Here is a 15,775-nt window from a genome sequence, read left to right as displayed (position 1 = left end):
ACAGCATATCCTAGGAGGATACACAAACCAGTGATGATGATTATTAGCTTTAAGCAAAGAAAGGGAAAGGGATAAGAGTAGGAGGGAAATTGGCTGCAAATCTCCTGGTACACTTTGTTTTCCAAAGATTATCATAAATTTTAAAAACTGTATGAGATTTAAAAAGAATTGGAGTACACATAGTAACTGCCAAATGATTTCAACATAGTTCCTCATTCACTCTTCCATTTGTACATTCATTCATGCAGCAAATGATGATTGAATACATATTATATGCCACACATGTTCCATGTTCCAGACATTAGCCACCACCTGAAAATGGCCATCATTCTACAAATTCAGGGCTCTTAAAGCATTTTACACCCTTCCTCACTACCACCCTCCTCTGGCTGCTACAAGCGCACATGCTTCTAGCTCTAAAACACGAACTTGACTATCTCACGCGTGTTAAAAATGCTGATTTGGGAGCAGGTACTGTGGCACGGAGGGTAAGGTGCCACTTGTGTTGCTGTCATTGCACATCAGTCTTGCTCAAGTCCCAGCAGCTCTGCTTTGGATCCAGCTTCCTGTTACACATGCACCTTCGGAGGCAGCAGAAGATGGCCCAAATACTTGTGTTCCTGCCACCTACGTGGGAGAACCAGAGGAAGTTCCTGGTTCCTGGCTTTGGTCCAGATCTACTGTTGTGGCCATCTGGGGAGTGAACCAGCAGGTGCAAGATCGATCTCTCCGTCTCTCCCTTTCAAATAAAATGAATAAAGTTCTCTAAATGCTGATTTTACTACACATCCTTCTCTCCAGCACCCTGAAGGGCTGCTAAGTCCTCCTACACATACTGGCCGTTTCACCACAGCAGTGGCCTCCCTGGACCAGTAGCAGGACTTGTTAGAAATCCAAGTTCTCAGGCACCAGAAACTTTGGGGATGTTTGCCCAAGCCTGAGAATCAGTGGACTACAGAAATTCACACTCTTCTCTCAGAATTTTAAGCTTGCCCATATTTGGAATGCCAATGATTGTTTCTTTTTCACAAAATAGCACCCTGTTTCGATTACAGTTGGTTTTATTTTTCAAAACTCACTGGTAAATAATTATTCAGAGATGATACAGTCTGTGATTTGTTAAAGTTCAAATCCAGCTCCACCATTTGTTCGCCAAAGAACTTGGGGAAAAACTTAACAGCTATGAGCCTGTTTCCTCTTCTGTAAACTTTAAGCCAACTTTACCTCCTGCACAAAATGCTGGGTGGGTGAACGGAGACCAACCACATAAAATGCTAAAGATCGGCCCTTCCTTCTTTCCTTTATTTTTTTAAAGATTTATCCATTGATTTGAAAGGCAGAGTCACAGAGAGGCAGAGGCGGAGAGAGAGGTCCTCCAACCATTGGTTCACTTCCACAAATGGCTGCATCCGAAGCCAGTAGCCCGGAGCTTCTTCCAGGTCTCCCATGTGGGTACAGGGGCCCAAGGACCCAGGCCATCTTCCACTGCCTTCCCAGGCCACAACAAAGAGCCAGATCAGAAGTGGAACAGCTGGAATTTGAACCAGTGGCCATATGGGATGCAGCACTATGCCACAGCACCGGCCCCTCTTTCCTTTTAGTTTTACATACTTTAGCGTATGCTGTGTCATAAAGCATATTTAATCTATTAATATAGTTTCCTCATTGTTCATCTATGAATTCAATCCTACGTTATTTCCTAAAACAGATAAAGCTTTTCTTTTTTCCTCTCTTTGTAATCCATATGCTTGTCTTTTTTTCTTGTATTTTGTCTTTAAACTTAGGGTCTTACAGTAAGGCATCATTCAACACTGAATAAACTTGGAAAGTTAGAATACATTTTGTGCTAGACTTTCAAAGTGTCAGGCGGCTAAGCAGGTGACCGCAGGCCAAGCAGAGTTTGCCACGTGTGGAACGCGCTTTACTGCAGAGCAGGGCCCTCTCCTCAGACCACGAGAGGCTCCACGACACGTTCTCCTGGCAGAGCTCGGCGAATTCTTTCCACTTTGAATCAAAGGGAAAAGATGGGCTGCTGAGGATACCGAGGGCGCTCCACACTGAACAGGACACAGCACCTCCCAAAGACTCCACGTTTCACAGACCTGCATTTGTTTGAGACATCACAGCAAACAGAGCAATGGAGTACTCCCTGCCAGCTCCGAGGGGCAGCATCGTACTCCTCTTACCGAGAAGAAACACAAGCCTGGAGTGGTGAAGCAATTGACCCAGAGCCTCCTGGGATGTGACGAGGCTGAGCTGCAATCTGGTTAGAGGAGTGCAGGCTGGGGGGCTGCACCCGCAAGTACATGAAGTAACTGCACTAGCAAGTAACTGTCATGCGCCATCCAACTTGCCCTGCGTCTGCCAAGCGTGCAAGCTATTTAACCACAGCTCACTCTAGCACACATGGAGTTTATCTACAAACACATTGTTCATTATTAATCAAGGATTGGTTGTGTTGGCATCATTTCTCAAACAGAACTGCATGCAATAAAATACCCTTTACCACAAAGTGGAGTTTCATAGAGCCTTCCTGAGAAAGGTCTTGCTTGGTGGAAAAAAAATCTAGGACTCTCTGTGTTTCATGGCAAATGCTTCTCTCTCGAACGGCGGCCGTCCTTCCCAGTGTCCTCTGTGCCGACAGTGAAGCAGGCGACCAGGCCAGGCCTCACCTGTCAGTAGCGCCGGTTTCATCTGCATGGTCCATCAACTTCACTTCTTCCTTCCAAGTACTAACGAAACCTGACCATGCTTAGCATCCGAGACGAGACGGGATCGGGCAAGGTCAGGGTGGTGTGGCCACAGACCCTTCAACTTCACTTCCAGTGCACATTTAGGACTGTTATGTCCTCTTGATGAATGGACCCTGTAGTCCTGGTGATAAGTCTGAAATCCACTTGACCTGATACTGACAGTCACTCCAGCTGTCATTAGCATTTGGACCTTTTTCCATCCTTTTATTGTGCCTTGTGTCTTAGTTCATGAAGAAACATTGGAATTAAAAGACAAGTTCATTTTGAGGCAAAAAGCAGAATCTAGGCATAGTTTTTCATAATGTGTATTCCCATAAACACTTTGTAGCCCCCTCATATTTAAAGTAGATTTCTTGTAGACAACATAGATTTGGTCTGGCTTTCAATATGGGTGTTCCGACTACTGATATTTAGTGTTAAGGGTGGATTTAATCCATCATTTTTCTGTTTCCTAATTGTTCCATCTGTTCTTTGCTCATTTTCCCCACTTTTTTGTGAATGAAGTATTTGGGTTGAATATGTGTTATTCCATTTTCATTCCATTGGTGATTAATCAGCCAGACATTAGGATTCTAACGTACATCTCTCATCTTACCAGTCTATCTTCTACTGATATTAAACCAGCTCAAAGCAAAACAACTTCACAAGGGCATTCTTCCATTTGTTTACTCACAGCCTTTGAGCTATTGTTGCCCTACTTTTTATTTCCATATATGTTATAAACCTAATGGATGCTGTTATTTTTACATAAGGAGGCAATTATCTTTTGGAGAAATTTAAATAAGAAAAAAGCCATTTCTATTTACACATGTAATCCGTGCTTCCAGCATCACTTCCAACATCAGAGCATCTAGTGGCTTCTGCGAGGTTTGTGATTTCACCTCAAGCTGCCTGTGGGATATGTGACCCCCAAAGCTCAGGGGCAGGCAGAGACATGGCTGCTGGCAAGCAGGAGTGTTTTAGAGACGGTTGTATAAATACTAAATGTAAGTTAACAGAGTTCTATCATGGCTACTTCCACAATCTCAAAGCTGCAGCGACCTGAGCAGTGAAAACACATATTTTAAGAAGGCTCTAGGGGCTGGCTCTGTGGTACAGGTTAATCTTCTGCCTGCAGCACTGGCATCCCATATGGGTGATGGTTCTAGTCCCAGCTGATCCTCTTCTAATCCAGCTCTCTGCTATAGCCTAGGAAAGTAGTGGAAGATGGTCCAAGTCCTTGGGCACCCACTTGGGAGACCTGGAAGAAGCTCCTGGCTTCCGATCGGCCCAGTTCCAGCTGTTGTGGCCATTTGGGGAGTGAACCAGTGGATGGAAGACCTACCTCTCTGTCTCTCCCTCTCATTGTCTGTAACTCTACCTCTTAAACAAATAAATAAGTAAATAAATAAAATCTTAGAAAAAAAAAGCTCTATGCTGCAGATGCCAAGAGCAGGGGGTAGCGAGGTGCACACCTGAACTTTCCCAATGGTCTCAGTGACCAGGGCTGTGTTTGGGAAGCTGCCCTCTGGCACAGGGACATTGGAGAAGGTCCAGCTGCAGTCAGACCTGCTGATGGTGGACATCATCTCATGGGGCTGCACCATCATGGCTCTGGAGGTCAAAGACAGGCAGGGGAGCACCTCAGACATGGTGCTCGGCTTTTCAAGTTGGAAGGGTACCTCCAAAAGCAGTTCTGCTTTCGCGCAGTGGTTGGGAGGGTGGCCAACCAAATTAACAAAGAACATTCACGTTAGATGGGATGCGATATCATCTGGCCATCAGCAACGGCCCGTGGGTCTGGATGGAGGATCCATCCAGGGTTTGATCAGGTTTTCCGGATACCTCAGATACTGCCAAATGGTGTCCGGTTCTCTAGTGTCGGCGCAGATGCTGAAGAAGGCTACACCACAGAGTTAAAAATTTTGCGTGACATACACCTCGGGTGGCAGGGAACTCGTGGTCAACTACAGAGCACAGGCTAGTCCAACCACATTGGTCAGTCTCACCAACCATTCTTCTATCAGCTTGTCAGGGCAGGGTTCCCCCAATATATAGGACCATGAAGTTACCATAGAAACGGATGCTTTTTTGCTAGTGAGTGAAACCTTTATTGCTACAGGAGAAGTTGCTCCAGTGCAAGAAACTTACATTCAAACTGAGAAAGCCAGGAAAGCTTGGAAAAACACCTGTAGCAGGTCCGCATTAATGGTTTTGACTATAATTTGTCTGAAGGGATCTAAAAAAGAACATTTGTGTGCAAGGGTGCATCATTACGGAGGTGGGCAGGTACTAACAGCATACACCAGCCAGCCTAGGGTGGAGTTTGACATGCCAGCTTCCTGGATGGCACACTGAGGAACAAGTCCAGAGGGGTCTATGGCAAGCCCTCTGGGGAGTGCTGGCCTAATGCAGCCAGCCAGCCCTGCTTCCCCGCTGTACTGCTGAGGCCTGATGAGGAACACACCCACACCCCGGTCCAAGTTTTCTGTGGCTGGAGGAAGTGTTAAGATGTAACCATGGGAGCATACTCAGCAGCTGGTCTCCTGTCCAGAGACGTGGAGAAGACTCAGAGGCTTTCAAAGTGATCTTGTGTACTAAAATCGTACAAACGGGCTCCACAGGACGCCCACTGTGTGATGCACTGGTGCCACACTCCACAGTCCCAAGCCTTTCCTTTCAGAGAAGGGAAAATCAAGGGTTCCTAACACACAGTGTTGATAAGTAGACAGTCTACTTGATCACTATAGGCAATAATTAAATTAATATCACTTTTTTGGGGGGGAGAACTTTGCTGAATCTGTCAGTACTTAGGCAAACTTGTAGAACTCATGATCTCTAAATTCCTTGTCTAGAAATCTATTCCATAGGAATACTAGTACAAATGGCTAAAGACAAACATTCAGATAAAAGGTGTCCATTGCAACTTGGTAAAAATAAAAAACTGAAAATTATCCAATGCCATCAATACAGCAATGGATAAATGATAATCAATAAAATGGAATACTAAAAAAAGTTCTACAATTGTAGCTGATTATTGTCCATGAAAAGCGAGGCTTAGCTAAAAAGGAATCAATGCAGTAATTCATTCAATAATTATTTCTCCAGCCTCTGCTTTGTGCCATGGCACTGTTACAGGCACAGGGACACTGCAGTGAATGAGGCAAAGCAACACAAAAAGGTCTCAGACTCACAGAGCTGCCATTCTGGAGGCAACCATCGCACACTTTGGGGGCCACTTGGATTGAAAGGACATGATCCCCACTTTCACAAAGCAAACACCAGAGAGAAAAATAAACATATCAATAGCTACAATACAAAATAAATTACATAACAGAGAATACACAGAATGCCACAATGGCCATGCTTCACTTACTGCCATGTCATCACATGATTAAGATCCTCACAGAGGGGCCAGCATTGCGGCATCACAGCTAAAACCACTGCCTGTGACAACAGCATCCCATATGGGCGCCAGTTTGTGTCCCGGCTGCTCCACTTCAGATCCAGCTCCCTACTGATACGTATGGCAAAGCAGTGGAGAACAGGCCAAGTGCATGGGCCCCTGCCACCCACGCGGGAGATCCAAAAAGTTCCTGGCTCCTGACTTCCACCTGACCTGTCCCTGGTTGTTGTGGCCCTCTGGGAAGTGAACCAAGGGATAGAAGATCTTTCTCTGTGTCTCTTTGTCTCTTGGTAAGCTCTCCAGAAGTGCCCGAGCAGCTAACTTTCCCAGACATTTCAAGTTGAACTAGGCCCATCCGCTCTGCATGATTATTACGGGAGAAATACGCAATGACCACCACAGCCAAAGAAAGTCATTTCTCACATGGGTAAAATTTTTTAAAATCTGATGTAAATGTATCTGGAAAGGCAACTTTATCACATGGCAATAAACTGATTTGGCTCCTGGCAGTGTGGACTTCTGAAGGGGCAGGATCGTGTCCCATTCCTTCTGTATTCCCTACTGTAGTGAATTCAAAGACTGAGCTGGGGTGAAGGTCAACGAAGTGTCATGGTTTGGCAAGGGGACAGACGCACTGAAACTGGCTAAGACAGACCGGAAACGAGATGGGAAAGACAGGACTGTTTCACAGAGCCCCGGGGCCAGCAGTACAGCTGGACACCGTGAGGGGTCAGGACCAGAAGCGAGGACGACGTTGGAAACCAAGGCTGTGCTTGTTTCTTGCATGCACCACACACATCTTCTGCCTGCTTCTCTCTCCACAACCGGTTTACTCTTGTCCCATGGACTGCACCTGTCCCCAAGCAACAACGTCTTCTAAACCAGGCACGAAGAGAAGTCCGCGTCCATGAATCAGCTTCCCCCAGGAGGCCCACATCCTCGTCCAATCATCTGAGGCCAAAAGACTAACCTAAACCCTATACACATGCTCAGCTCTCGAGGCACCAAGAGGCCACCCCAAAATGTGTCTACTTGATTTATCCTGCCTTCTAGGTCAAACAGTGCTCAGCAAACACAAAGGGAAGTTCCTCAGGGACGTCAGGAGGTCTCTGTCACTGTTCCCTGCATTCCACATAACCCTTAAAAGCCAGGTGTGGGGCTCCATGTTGCCCCACACCAGGAAGAGAGACAGTACAGCAGGTGTCTCTCTTTCTCTGACAAAATCCCATAGCTAGATAAAAGATGTTTAATTCTGAGGTAGTGCTGGGATCACCACATGGTTTCACTCTTAAGAAATAAGGAAAGGGTGCAGATGAAAGAAGAAATTGAATCTCTCGAAAAATCTGGAAGAACACATGAACAGAGGTCACTGGTCCAATGAGGGAGAGAGGCAGGGCCCGCAGCCACACCTGCTCCCTGGGCTCCAGCCCTCCACCTTGACAAGCAGCAGCTGGGTGAAAAAGGCCGCATGCACCCAGGCTAGAGCAATCACCACGAATGACAGGAGTGACAGGGCCAGTCTTCTGAGGAGACATAGAGCCTGCTCAGCAGCTGCGGATGGGCACCCATGCCAGTCTGCAGCATGCCCCTCCCCCTCCCACAGGAGGCAGCCAGAGTGTGGTAATGAAACTGCACATGGTGGAAATGGGATCTAAATGAGTTTAAACTGATTTATGTTAGCTTTTGTAAAGATTACTCGCTATCTGGAAAGTGCTACCACTGTGAAATAATGTTGACAATCCTTGAGACCTCCGCCTAATGGTACTTGCACAGAATATTTATATTCCTCGTCATGGGAACAAGGACCATAATGGATACCATTTTTGTTTTATTAGGGATGCATATTTAAATTAATCTGCTATTTGCCTAAACAATTAGCTGCTTCTGTTTGTGTGCACAAAGCCAAAATTGCAATTAGGCTTCCATCAAAAAGATAAGTCCCAACTAAAACTGTCCCGGTGGAGTCATAAGAGCTCAGGGCAGAACTTTCCAAAATTACTTTTTAGCATAATGGTAATTATGTTAATTGCTTGAAAGGTAAATAACTGCTGAACTGGTTTTGGAAAAAAACCAGTAGCCTCTCTGATCTTTTCCATGCACCATAAAATTTAAAACAGGTCAGTAACAGTTTAGCAAGTCACAAGCTGGTCACTCTGTGAGCTGCGAGTGTGTCTTAGGGTCTTTCATGTTTCTTTGGTTAGGACTTATTTCAGTCACGCATCTCAATCCTCTTAAGTTTGTCCAGTAAACACCTGAAGCTTGATCTCAGCTCAGTAACAGTTAAATAGACATGATCAATTAACCAAGTTCAGAGACACTGAATGAAGCTCACTATTTATAGACAGCTGGCAATCTCAATTTCCACCATGCAAATAAACACTTGCCTATCAGAAATGAGGGAGGAGTCAACAGAAATTCTGCAACAGGGAAGAGATATTTTAGCAAAAACTGAAAATACAACCACTGCACACACTAAATCTGCACCTCCTCACTAAGTCCACACAACACCATGCTGAACCGCAGGCCAGAGACACAGAGGGAGCATGAGGCCTGAAAGGACAAGAGAGGGGCCCGTGCTGTGGCTTAGCAGATAAAGCCGCCGCCTGCAGTGCCAGCATTCCATATGGTTGCGGGTTCAAGTCCTGGCTGCCCCACTTCTGATCCAGCTCTCTGCTATGGCCTGAGAAAACAGTGGAAGATGGCCCAGAAGAAGCCACTTCCTGCACCCATGTGGGAGACCCAGAAGAAGCTCCAGGCTTTGGACTGGCCCAGCCCCAGCCATTATAGCTGGAGAGAGACTCCTCTCTTTCTGCCTCTCTGTAACTCTGCCTTTCAAATAAATAAATAAATCTAGAAAGAAGAAAGAGAAAGGGCACCAGAAGTCTGGCTCCCATGGGAGAGGAGCCAGTGGGAGAGGTCATCAGGAAGGGCTAAAGTACGCAAAGTCTGGAAAACAGCTGCATGCAGTGTGCCCGTCACCTGGACAGGGCACATCATCTCCAACATTCCTGCTGACCACAGCTCTAAAGATGAGCTCTACTGCCTACGGCAGAAAAACAGAAAGCAGGAAACGTACTGGAAGCTGCTTTTGAAAATGGACAAGTATAAAAATCTCAAAGGGCTTGTGGACCAAATGACAGCTGAGGGCCCAAGCAAACAAGCACCCGGACATGAGCTTACCAAAGCAAATATTGAGTCAAGAGAAGAGGAAGACAGGTTGAATACGCTTAGCTGCTTTCAAGCTCAAAGAAGGAAACAAAGAACATTTGAAAAAGAAGAATCAAACCTGAAGAGACAGTGACTTGTAAAGCAGGCAATTCATATACTGTGAGGCTACAGCAATGTGATGAAATAGAAGAATTTACAGCTAACAAAGTCAAAGGGAAAACGGGTTGATGGAGGAGTCAAAGAACTGAGACAAGCTTTTCTGCAGGAGAAAGCACTAGGAAGGTGGACAGCGTGAGACCCCACTGTGCACATGGCCCTGACAACAGCCAGCTCTTTGCTGCAATACAATTATGAGATAGCAACAGAATAGAATGTATTTGGAAGAATATATCTGACACCAGTAATAGTGTGAGGGCACATCAAAAAGTTTGTGTAAAGTAGAATCGGTGCAAAAATTCTGAAGATTTTTCAAAAAGAAACTTTGAAGTCCATGCGTACTTATCGATGCCTCTGAGCAGGAGAGGATACCGTGGGGGCCAAGGGACTGGGACGAGCGGTGGTAGGTTTAACAAAAGAGAACTTACTTTTTGCTACATACTCTTTGGTATTATTTGAATTTTTTCACATGTAATACTAAATAAAAATTATAATCTATGCACATCTTAACAAATAATAATCTGATTATTTCACTCATAATCTGTATTTTATACTCAATATTTAATTCTGATATACAAAACTAAATTAAAAAGTCAAATTCTACCTCTGATTCACCAAAGGATTAAGGTAAATAAACCAAAGGAGTCCACAATATCACCACCATCTCTCCTGGATCAACTGGGTACACGACAGCCTCGCAAGAGGGCCTGGCCCAGCCAGGCCTAGGCCTCCAGGCATCAGTCAGTCTTAGCCTCTGTGTTTTTTCTTCTCTTTTGAAAAATGCTATACAATTGCTAGAAGGAAAAATATGTGAATCATCGAAAGATCTCCACCCCTAGTTGAGGGTCATAATTTTAAAACAATGCTGGTAACTATTAAAGCGGAGTGGCAGTTCATCATACTGTTCATTCCAGTTTTGTGTGTTCTGAATTTTTCATAAAAGGATGTTTTTGAAATAACAATTTGAAAGGTTATCATTGGGCCGGCACCATGGTACAGGTTGATCCTCCATCTGCAGTGTCGGCATCCCATATAGGCACCAATTCTAGTCCTGGTTGCTCCTCTTCCAATCCAGCTCTCTGCTGTGGCCTGGAAAAGCAGTGGAAGATAGCCTGGGTCCTTGGGCCCCTGCACCCCCGTGGTAGACCTAGAAGGAGCAGCTGGCTCCTGGCTTTGGATTGGCCCAGCTGATTGTTGTGGCCATTTGGGGAATGAACCAGTGGAGATGGCAGACTTTTCTCTTGTCTCTCCCTCTCACCATCTGTGACTCTACCTCTCAAATAAATATATAAAATCTTAAAAAAAAAAAAAAAAAAAAAAAGGCTATCATTAACAAGAGTAAAAATACATGACCGTAGGGCTGGCACTGTGGCATACTGGGTATAGCTGCCGTCTGCAGTGCTAGCATCTCATATGGGCGCCGGTTCTAGTCCTGGCTGCTCCACTTCCCACCCAGCTCTCTGCTATGGCCTGGGAAAGCAGAAGATGGCCCAAGTCCTTGGGTCCCTGCACCCATGTGGGAGACCTGGAAGAAGCTCCAGGTACCTGGCTTTAGATTAGCCTTGCTCCAATTGTTGTGGCCATTTAGGGAATGAACCAGTGGATGGAAGACCTTTTCCCTCTCCAACTCTGCCTTCCAAATAAATGAATAAATTAAAAAAAAAAAAATGAGCTTGGGTTTTACAACTACTTCAACAGCCACACTGCCAACCAAGTGTCTTCTTATTTACAGTGAAAATTCTCGTAGTGACATTAAGAAACCGCATTCCAAATCCTCAAAAGATCTTGAAATCATACTACCAATTAATTTCTTTAAATAAAAGTAATAAAAGACTCAAACAAAAGGCAGGGGGAAAAATGACAAAAAAAAGACTTAAATTATGGCAGAACTACAGTCTGTTTTGAGTTAACTAACACCAAATGAGAATGAGAAAATCGAAACCACAGACATCTAACATCTCACTTGGGCATTCATATTCAAATGCAAATTTCCCCAGCAAGTACATGGTTTTGTTGCAAGGCCCCAGGACGTTTAGCACAGGGCTCTTGAGTTATCCATTATCACCATCATATTTTGTTGCTCAAATTGTCCCTGTTTTAGCCATTGGGAGCTCAAATTAAATTTTATTGTCCTGTCTCCATCTTTTTTTAAAAAAATCTTAGTTTCTGGTCCCATAAGATGTTCCAGACTCAATTTCTATTTACCTGTCCTAGTCCTGTTTTCCTTTAAGAATTAACATTTAGAAACCAACTGGCCAGCGTTGTGGCTCAATAGGCTAATCCTCCGCCTTGCGGCGCCAGCACACTGGGTTCTAGTCCCGGTTGGGGCACCGGATTCTGTCCCGGTTGCTCCTCTTCCAGTCGAGCTCTCTGCTGTGGCCCGGGAGTGCAGTGGAGGATGGCCCAAGTGCTTGGGCCCTGCACCCGCATGGGAGACCAGGAGAAGCACCTGGCTCCTGCCTTCGGATCAGTGCGGTGCGCTGGCCACAGCACGCCGACTGTGGCGGCCATTGGAGGGTGAATCAACGGCAAAAGGAAGACCTTTCTCTCTGTCTCTCTCTCTCTCACTGTCCACTCTGCCTGTCAAAAAAAAAAAAAAAAAAAAAAAAGGAACCAAAATCTGGGCACCAGTTATGTTTAGTGCTACTAGGGTACCACAGCAGATTCTTAGGACCCTTAGGAATATGCAGGAAAGCTTTCCATGGCCTTGGGACAGAAGGCCACAGAGAACTCCTTTTTGTTACACCGCACAGTCTGGTTTTTCATGTCCTGTTTAAGGAGAGTCAAAAGCAAAGAGAAACAACTCAGAGCACATCTGGTCAGGATTTCTGGCCAAGTCTGCTGCCACCATGATCTCACACACACAACACCAACTTCTTCACAGCCCTTTGGCGAGAGAGCTGAAGTACTTATGGAATAGCTATTGCAGAAGTGAAAACTCAGAAATAAACCCTACTCACTAACTGTATTTTGGTGGCCATGGAGCCACCAGAAGACATCTCTACTCCTGACTGTCCACGCAAAGACAGGGCTGAGCAGGGATGCATTCTCACCTTCTATTCTATCTATCTCACAGACAGTTGCTAAGCAAACAACTCTAACTTTGCAGGAGTATCAATTACACTGCAGAAAGTATTTAAATGGCACATTTTGTCTTTTTGAAAAGGCAGTTTTACTGAGGTATCATCTATGCGCTCCAAAGGCGGAGGGAGGACTTGAAGTGAACAACTAGGTGAGAACAGACAAATGCACACAGCCCTATAACCACCATGATCACCAACTGAACAGTCCCATCACCCAAAAAGCTCCCTCACACCCCTGTGTGATCAGTCCCTTCTCATCCCATCCCCCGGTCACCCCTTACCTGCTATCTGCCAGTATGGTTTTGTTTCTCCCAGGATTTCATGTAAACGAGATTTTACAGAGTATGTACTCTTTTGTAGTTAGCTTCTGTGTCTTAGAATAACGCTGCTGAGTCTCATCTGTGTTGGACCATGAACTGGTAGTCAGTTGTGTGAATATATTTATAAAGCACTAATCCTTTCATCAGATGATATATCAAATGATAATGTATTCATATATAACATCTATATATATGACATATATTATTGGATGACATAGAAAATATAAATACATATCAGATGATATAAATATGTGCATATATATTTATATGAATTTATCCTTTCATCAGATGATATGGGTTGTTTCCAGTTTGGAGCTATCATGAATTAAAATGCTATAAACATTCAAGCGTAACTTTTTGTGTGAACATATGTTTTCATCCTCTTAGATAAATATATTAAGAGTAGGACTGCTGGGGTATTTGGCAAGTTTATGTTTAATTTTGTAAGTAAAAGTCAAGCTGTCTCCAAAGTGGCTGCAGCTGCCCCTGACTGCCAGGTGCTCTAGTCTCACCAACACTTGACACATAATGTTGTCTCATAATACTTCTAATTTGCATTTCCCTAATGACTAACAATGTTGAGTTTATTTTCAAGTACTTACTGGTCATTTATATATTTTCTTTGGTGAAGTGCCTATTCAAATCTGCCATTTTTTATTGCTTGCTTACACCTGAGTTGTAGAAGTTATTTATGTATTCTGGATGCAAGTTATGTATCAGATATGAAGGTATTTCAAAAAGGTCATGGAAATGGAAATGAAAGTTGTAAATTTTGGTGCAAAAACTTGAAATCTATAGTTTTTTTTTAAAAAATATGCATTTTCCATAAACTGTTTTGTTTTTATCTGAAAGGAAGAGACACAAGGACAGGTAAAAATCTTCCATTTGCTGGTTTACTCCTCAAATGCCTATAACAGCCCGAGATGGGCCAGGTCAAAGCCAGGAATTCAATCCAGGTCTCCTATGTGGGTGCCCAGGATTTAACTACTTGAGCCATTACCTGCTACTTCCCAGGGTGTGCACCAGCTGGAAGCTAGAGCTGGAAGTTGGAGGCAGCACTTGAGCTCAAGAACTCCAAAATAGGATGCAGGCCCTGCAGTGCCTTAACTGCTGCACCGAACGCCTGTGCCTTCATGAACATTTTGTAGACCCTTTCTATGCTTCGCAAATATTTCTACCATCTCATGGCTTTTCATTTTCTTAATATCTTTAATGGGAAAGGTCTGTAATTCTGATGAAGTCTAATAATTATTTTTTCTTTTTTTTTTTTTTTTTGACAGGCAGAGTGGACAGTGAGAGAGAGAGACAGAGAGAAAGGTCTTCCTTTTGCCGTTGGTTCACCCTCCAATGGCCGCCGCGGTAGCGCGCTGCGGCCGGCGCACCGCGCTGTTCCGATGGCAGGAGCCAGGTGCTTCTCCTGGTCTCCCATGGGGTGCAGGACCCAAGGACCTGGGCCATCCTCCACTGCACTCCCTAGCCACAGCAGAGAGCTGGCCTGGAAGAGGGGCAACCGGGACAGGATCGGTGCCCCGACCGGGACTAGAACCCGGTGTGCCGGCGCCGCAAGGCGGAGGATTAGCCTGTTGAGCTACGGCGCCGGCCTATTTTTTTCTTATAATTTGTGTTTTGTGTCCTGAGAAATCTCTGGGGTAGGCACTTAGCCTGGTGCTGAAGACATCCACATTCCCATAGCGGACTGCTCAGTTCTGAATCTTGGTTGCACTTCTGATTCCAGCTTCCTGCAAATGAGCACTCTGGGAGGCGGCAGGTGATGGCTCACGCAGTGGCGTCCCTGCCACTCCTATAGGAGACCAGACTGAGTTCCTGGCCCCTGGCCTCATCCTGGTCCAGCTCTAGTTGTTCTGCGCATTTGGGGGATTGAATCAGCAGATGGAAGATCTCTTATCTGTAGCTCTGTGTGCATCTAACTTTCAAATTAAAATGAGAATAAAAAGAGAAATCTCTGCCCAACTCAAGGGCAAAAGATTTTCTGCTTCCTTTTAGATAAGTTTTACTTTTAGGTCTACAATCTATGTTAAGTTCACCGGTATATGGCCTGAAATAAAACTGAAGGGTCATTTTAGGTGTAGGGAGGCACATACGAGGGGTCCATTTTCCTCTCTCCAAGTACCTTCCTTCTCGACTCTTTCCTGATCATGCTTTTGTTCTCCCACACTTTTTTTTTTTTTTTTTTTTTGGATAGGCAGAGTTAAGACAGTTAGAGAGAAAGGTCTTCCTTCAGTTGGTTCACCCCCCAAATGGCCGCTACGGCCGGAGCACTGCGCCGATCCAAAGCCAGGAGCCAGGTGCTTCCTCCTGGTCTCCCATGCGGGTGCAGGACCCAAGCACTTGGGCCATCCTCCACTGCCTTCTTGGGCCACAGCAGAGAGCTGGACTGGAAGAGGAGCAACCGGGACAGAACCCAGCACCCTAATCGGGACTAGAACCTGGGGTGCCCGCGCTGCAGGCGGAGGATTAGCCAGTGAGCCACGGTGCCGGCCTGTTCTCCCACACTTTTCTGCACTCACACGTCATGCTTGTGATGGCCAGCTGAGTAATCTCATCTGTTAGTTTTCTCTGCCATTTCTGGGTCCCCCTATTGACTGATTTTTCTCATTATGGGCTTCCATTTTCCTGCTTCTCTGCCGGCCTTCATTTTTTATTGGATAGCAAACTTTGTGAATTTTAGATTGCTGGTTGCTGGGTTTTATCTATTAAATAGTGCTGAATTTTATTTTGATCAAAGATTAAAATACTTCAAATCACTTAGATCCTTTTGAGATTTGCTTTTCAACTCTAACAGTGAATCATGGCAGCTTTTAGTTGAGGGCTAATTTAGCCCCACTACTGAAAGGTGCCCCTCTTTAAGGCTTCTGTCCAACAACTTAGGTATCACCAGGTCTTTCTGCT

At 45.0% G+C, this 15,775-nt stretch overlaps 1 protein-coding gene and 1 pseudogene across 4 annotated transcripts in view; one reads left to right on the top strand and one right to left on the bottom strand.

The window, feature by feature from the left end:
* The window catches only part of FBXW8 (F-box and WD repeat domain containing 8), a 123,835-nt gene that overhangs the window by 44,490 nt on the left and 63,570 nt on the right, over positions 1-15,775 (bottom strand). The gene's annotated exons all lie outside the window — the stretch shown is intronic.
* Positions 4,221-5,242, top strand: LOC133752321 (galactose mutarotase-like; annotated as a pseudogene).

This window comes from Lepus europaeus, chromosome 23, assembly GCF_033115175.1.
Source record: "Lepus europaeus isolate LE1 chromosome 23, mLepTim1.pri, whole genome shotgun sequence".
In the NCBI taxonomy this organism is placed as follows: Eukaryota; Metazoa; Chordata; class Mammalia; order Lagomorpha; family Leporidae; genus Lepus; species Lepus europaeus.
This window is presented reverse-complemented; position numbering and strand designations above follow the sequence as displayed.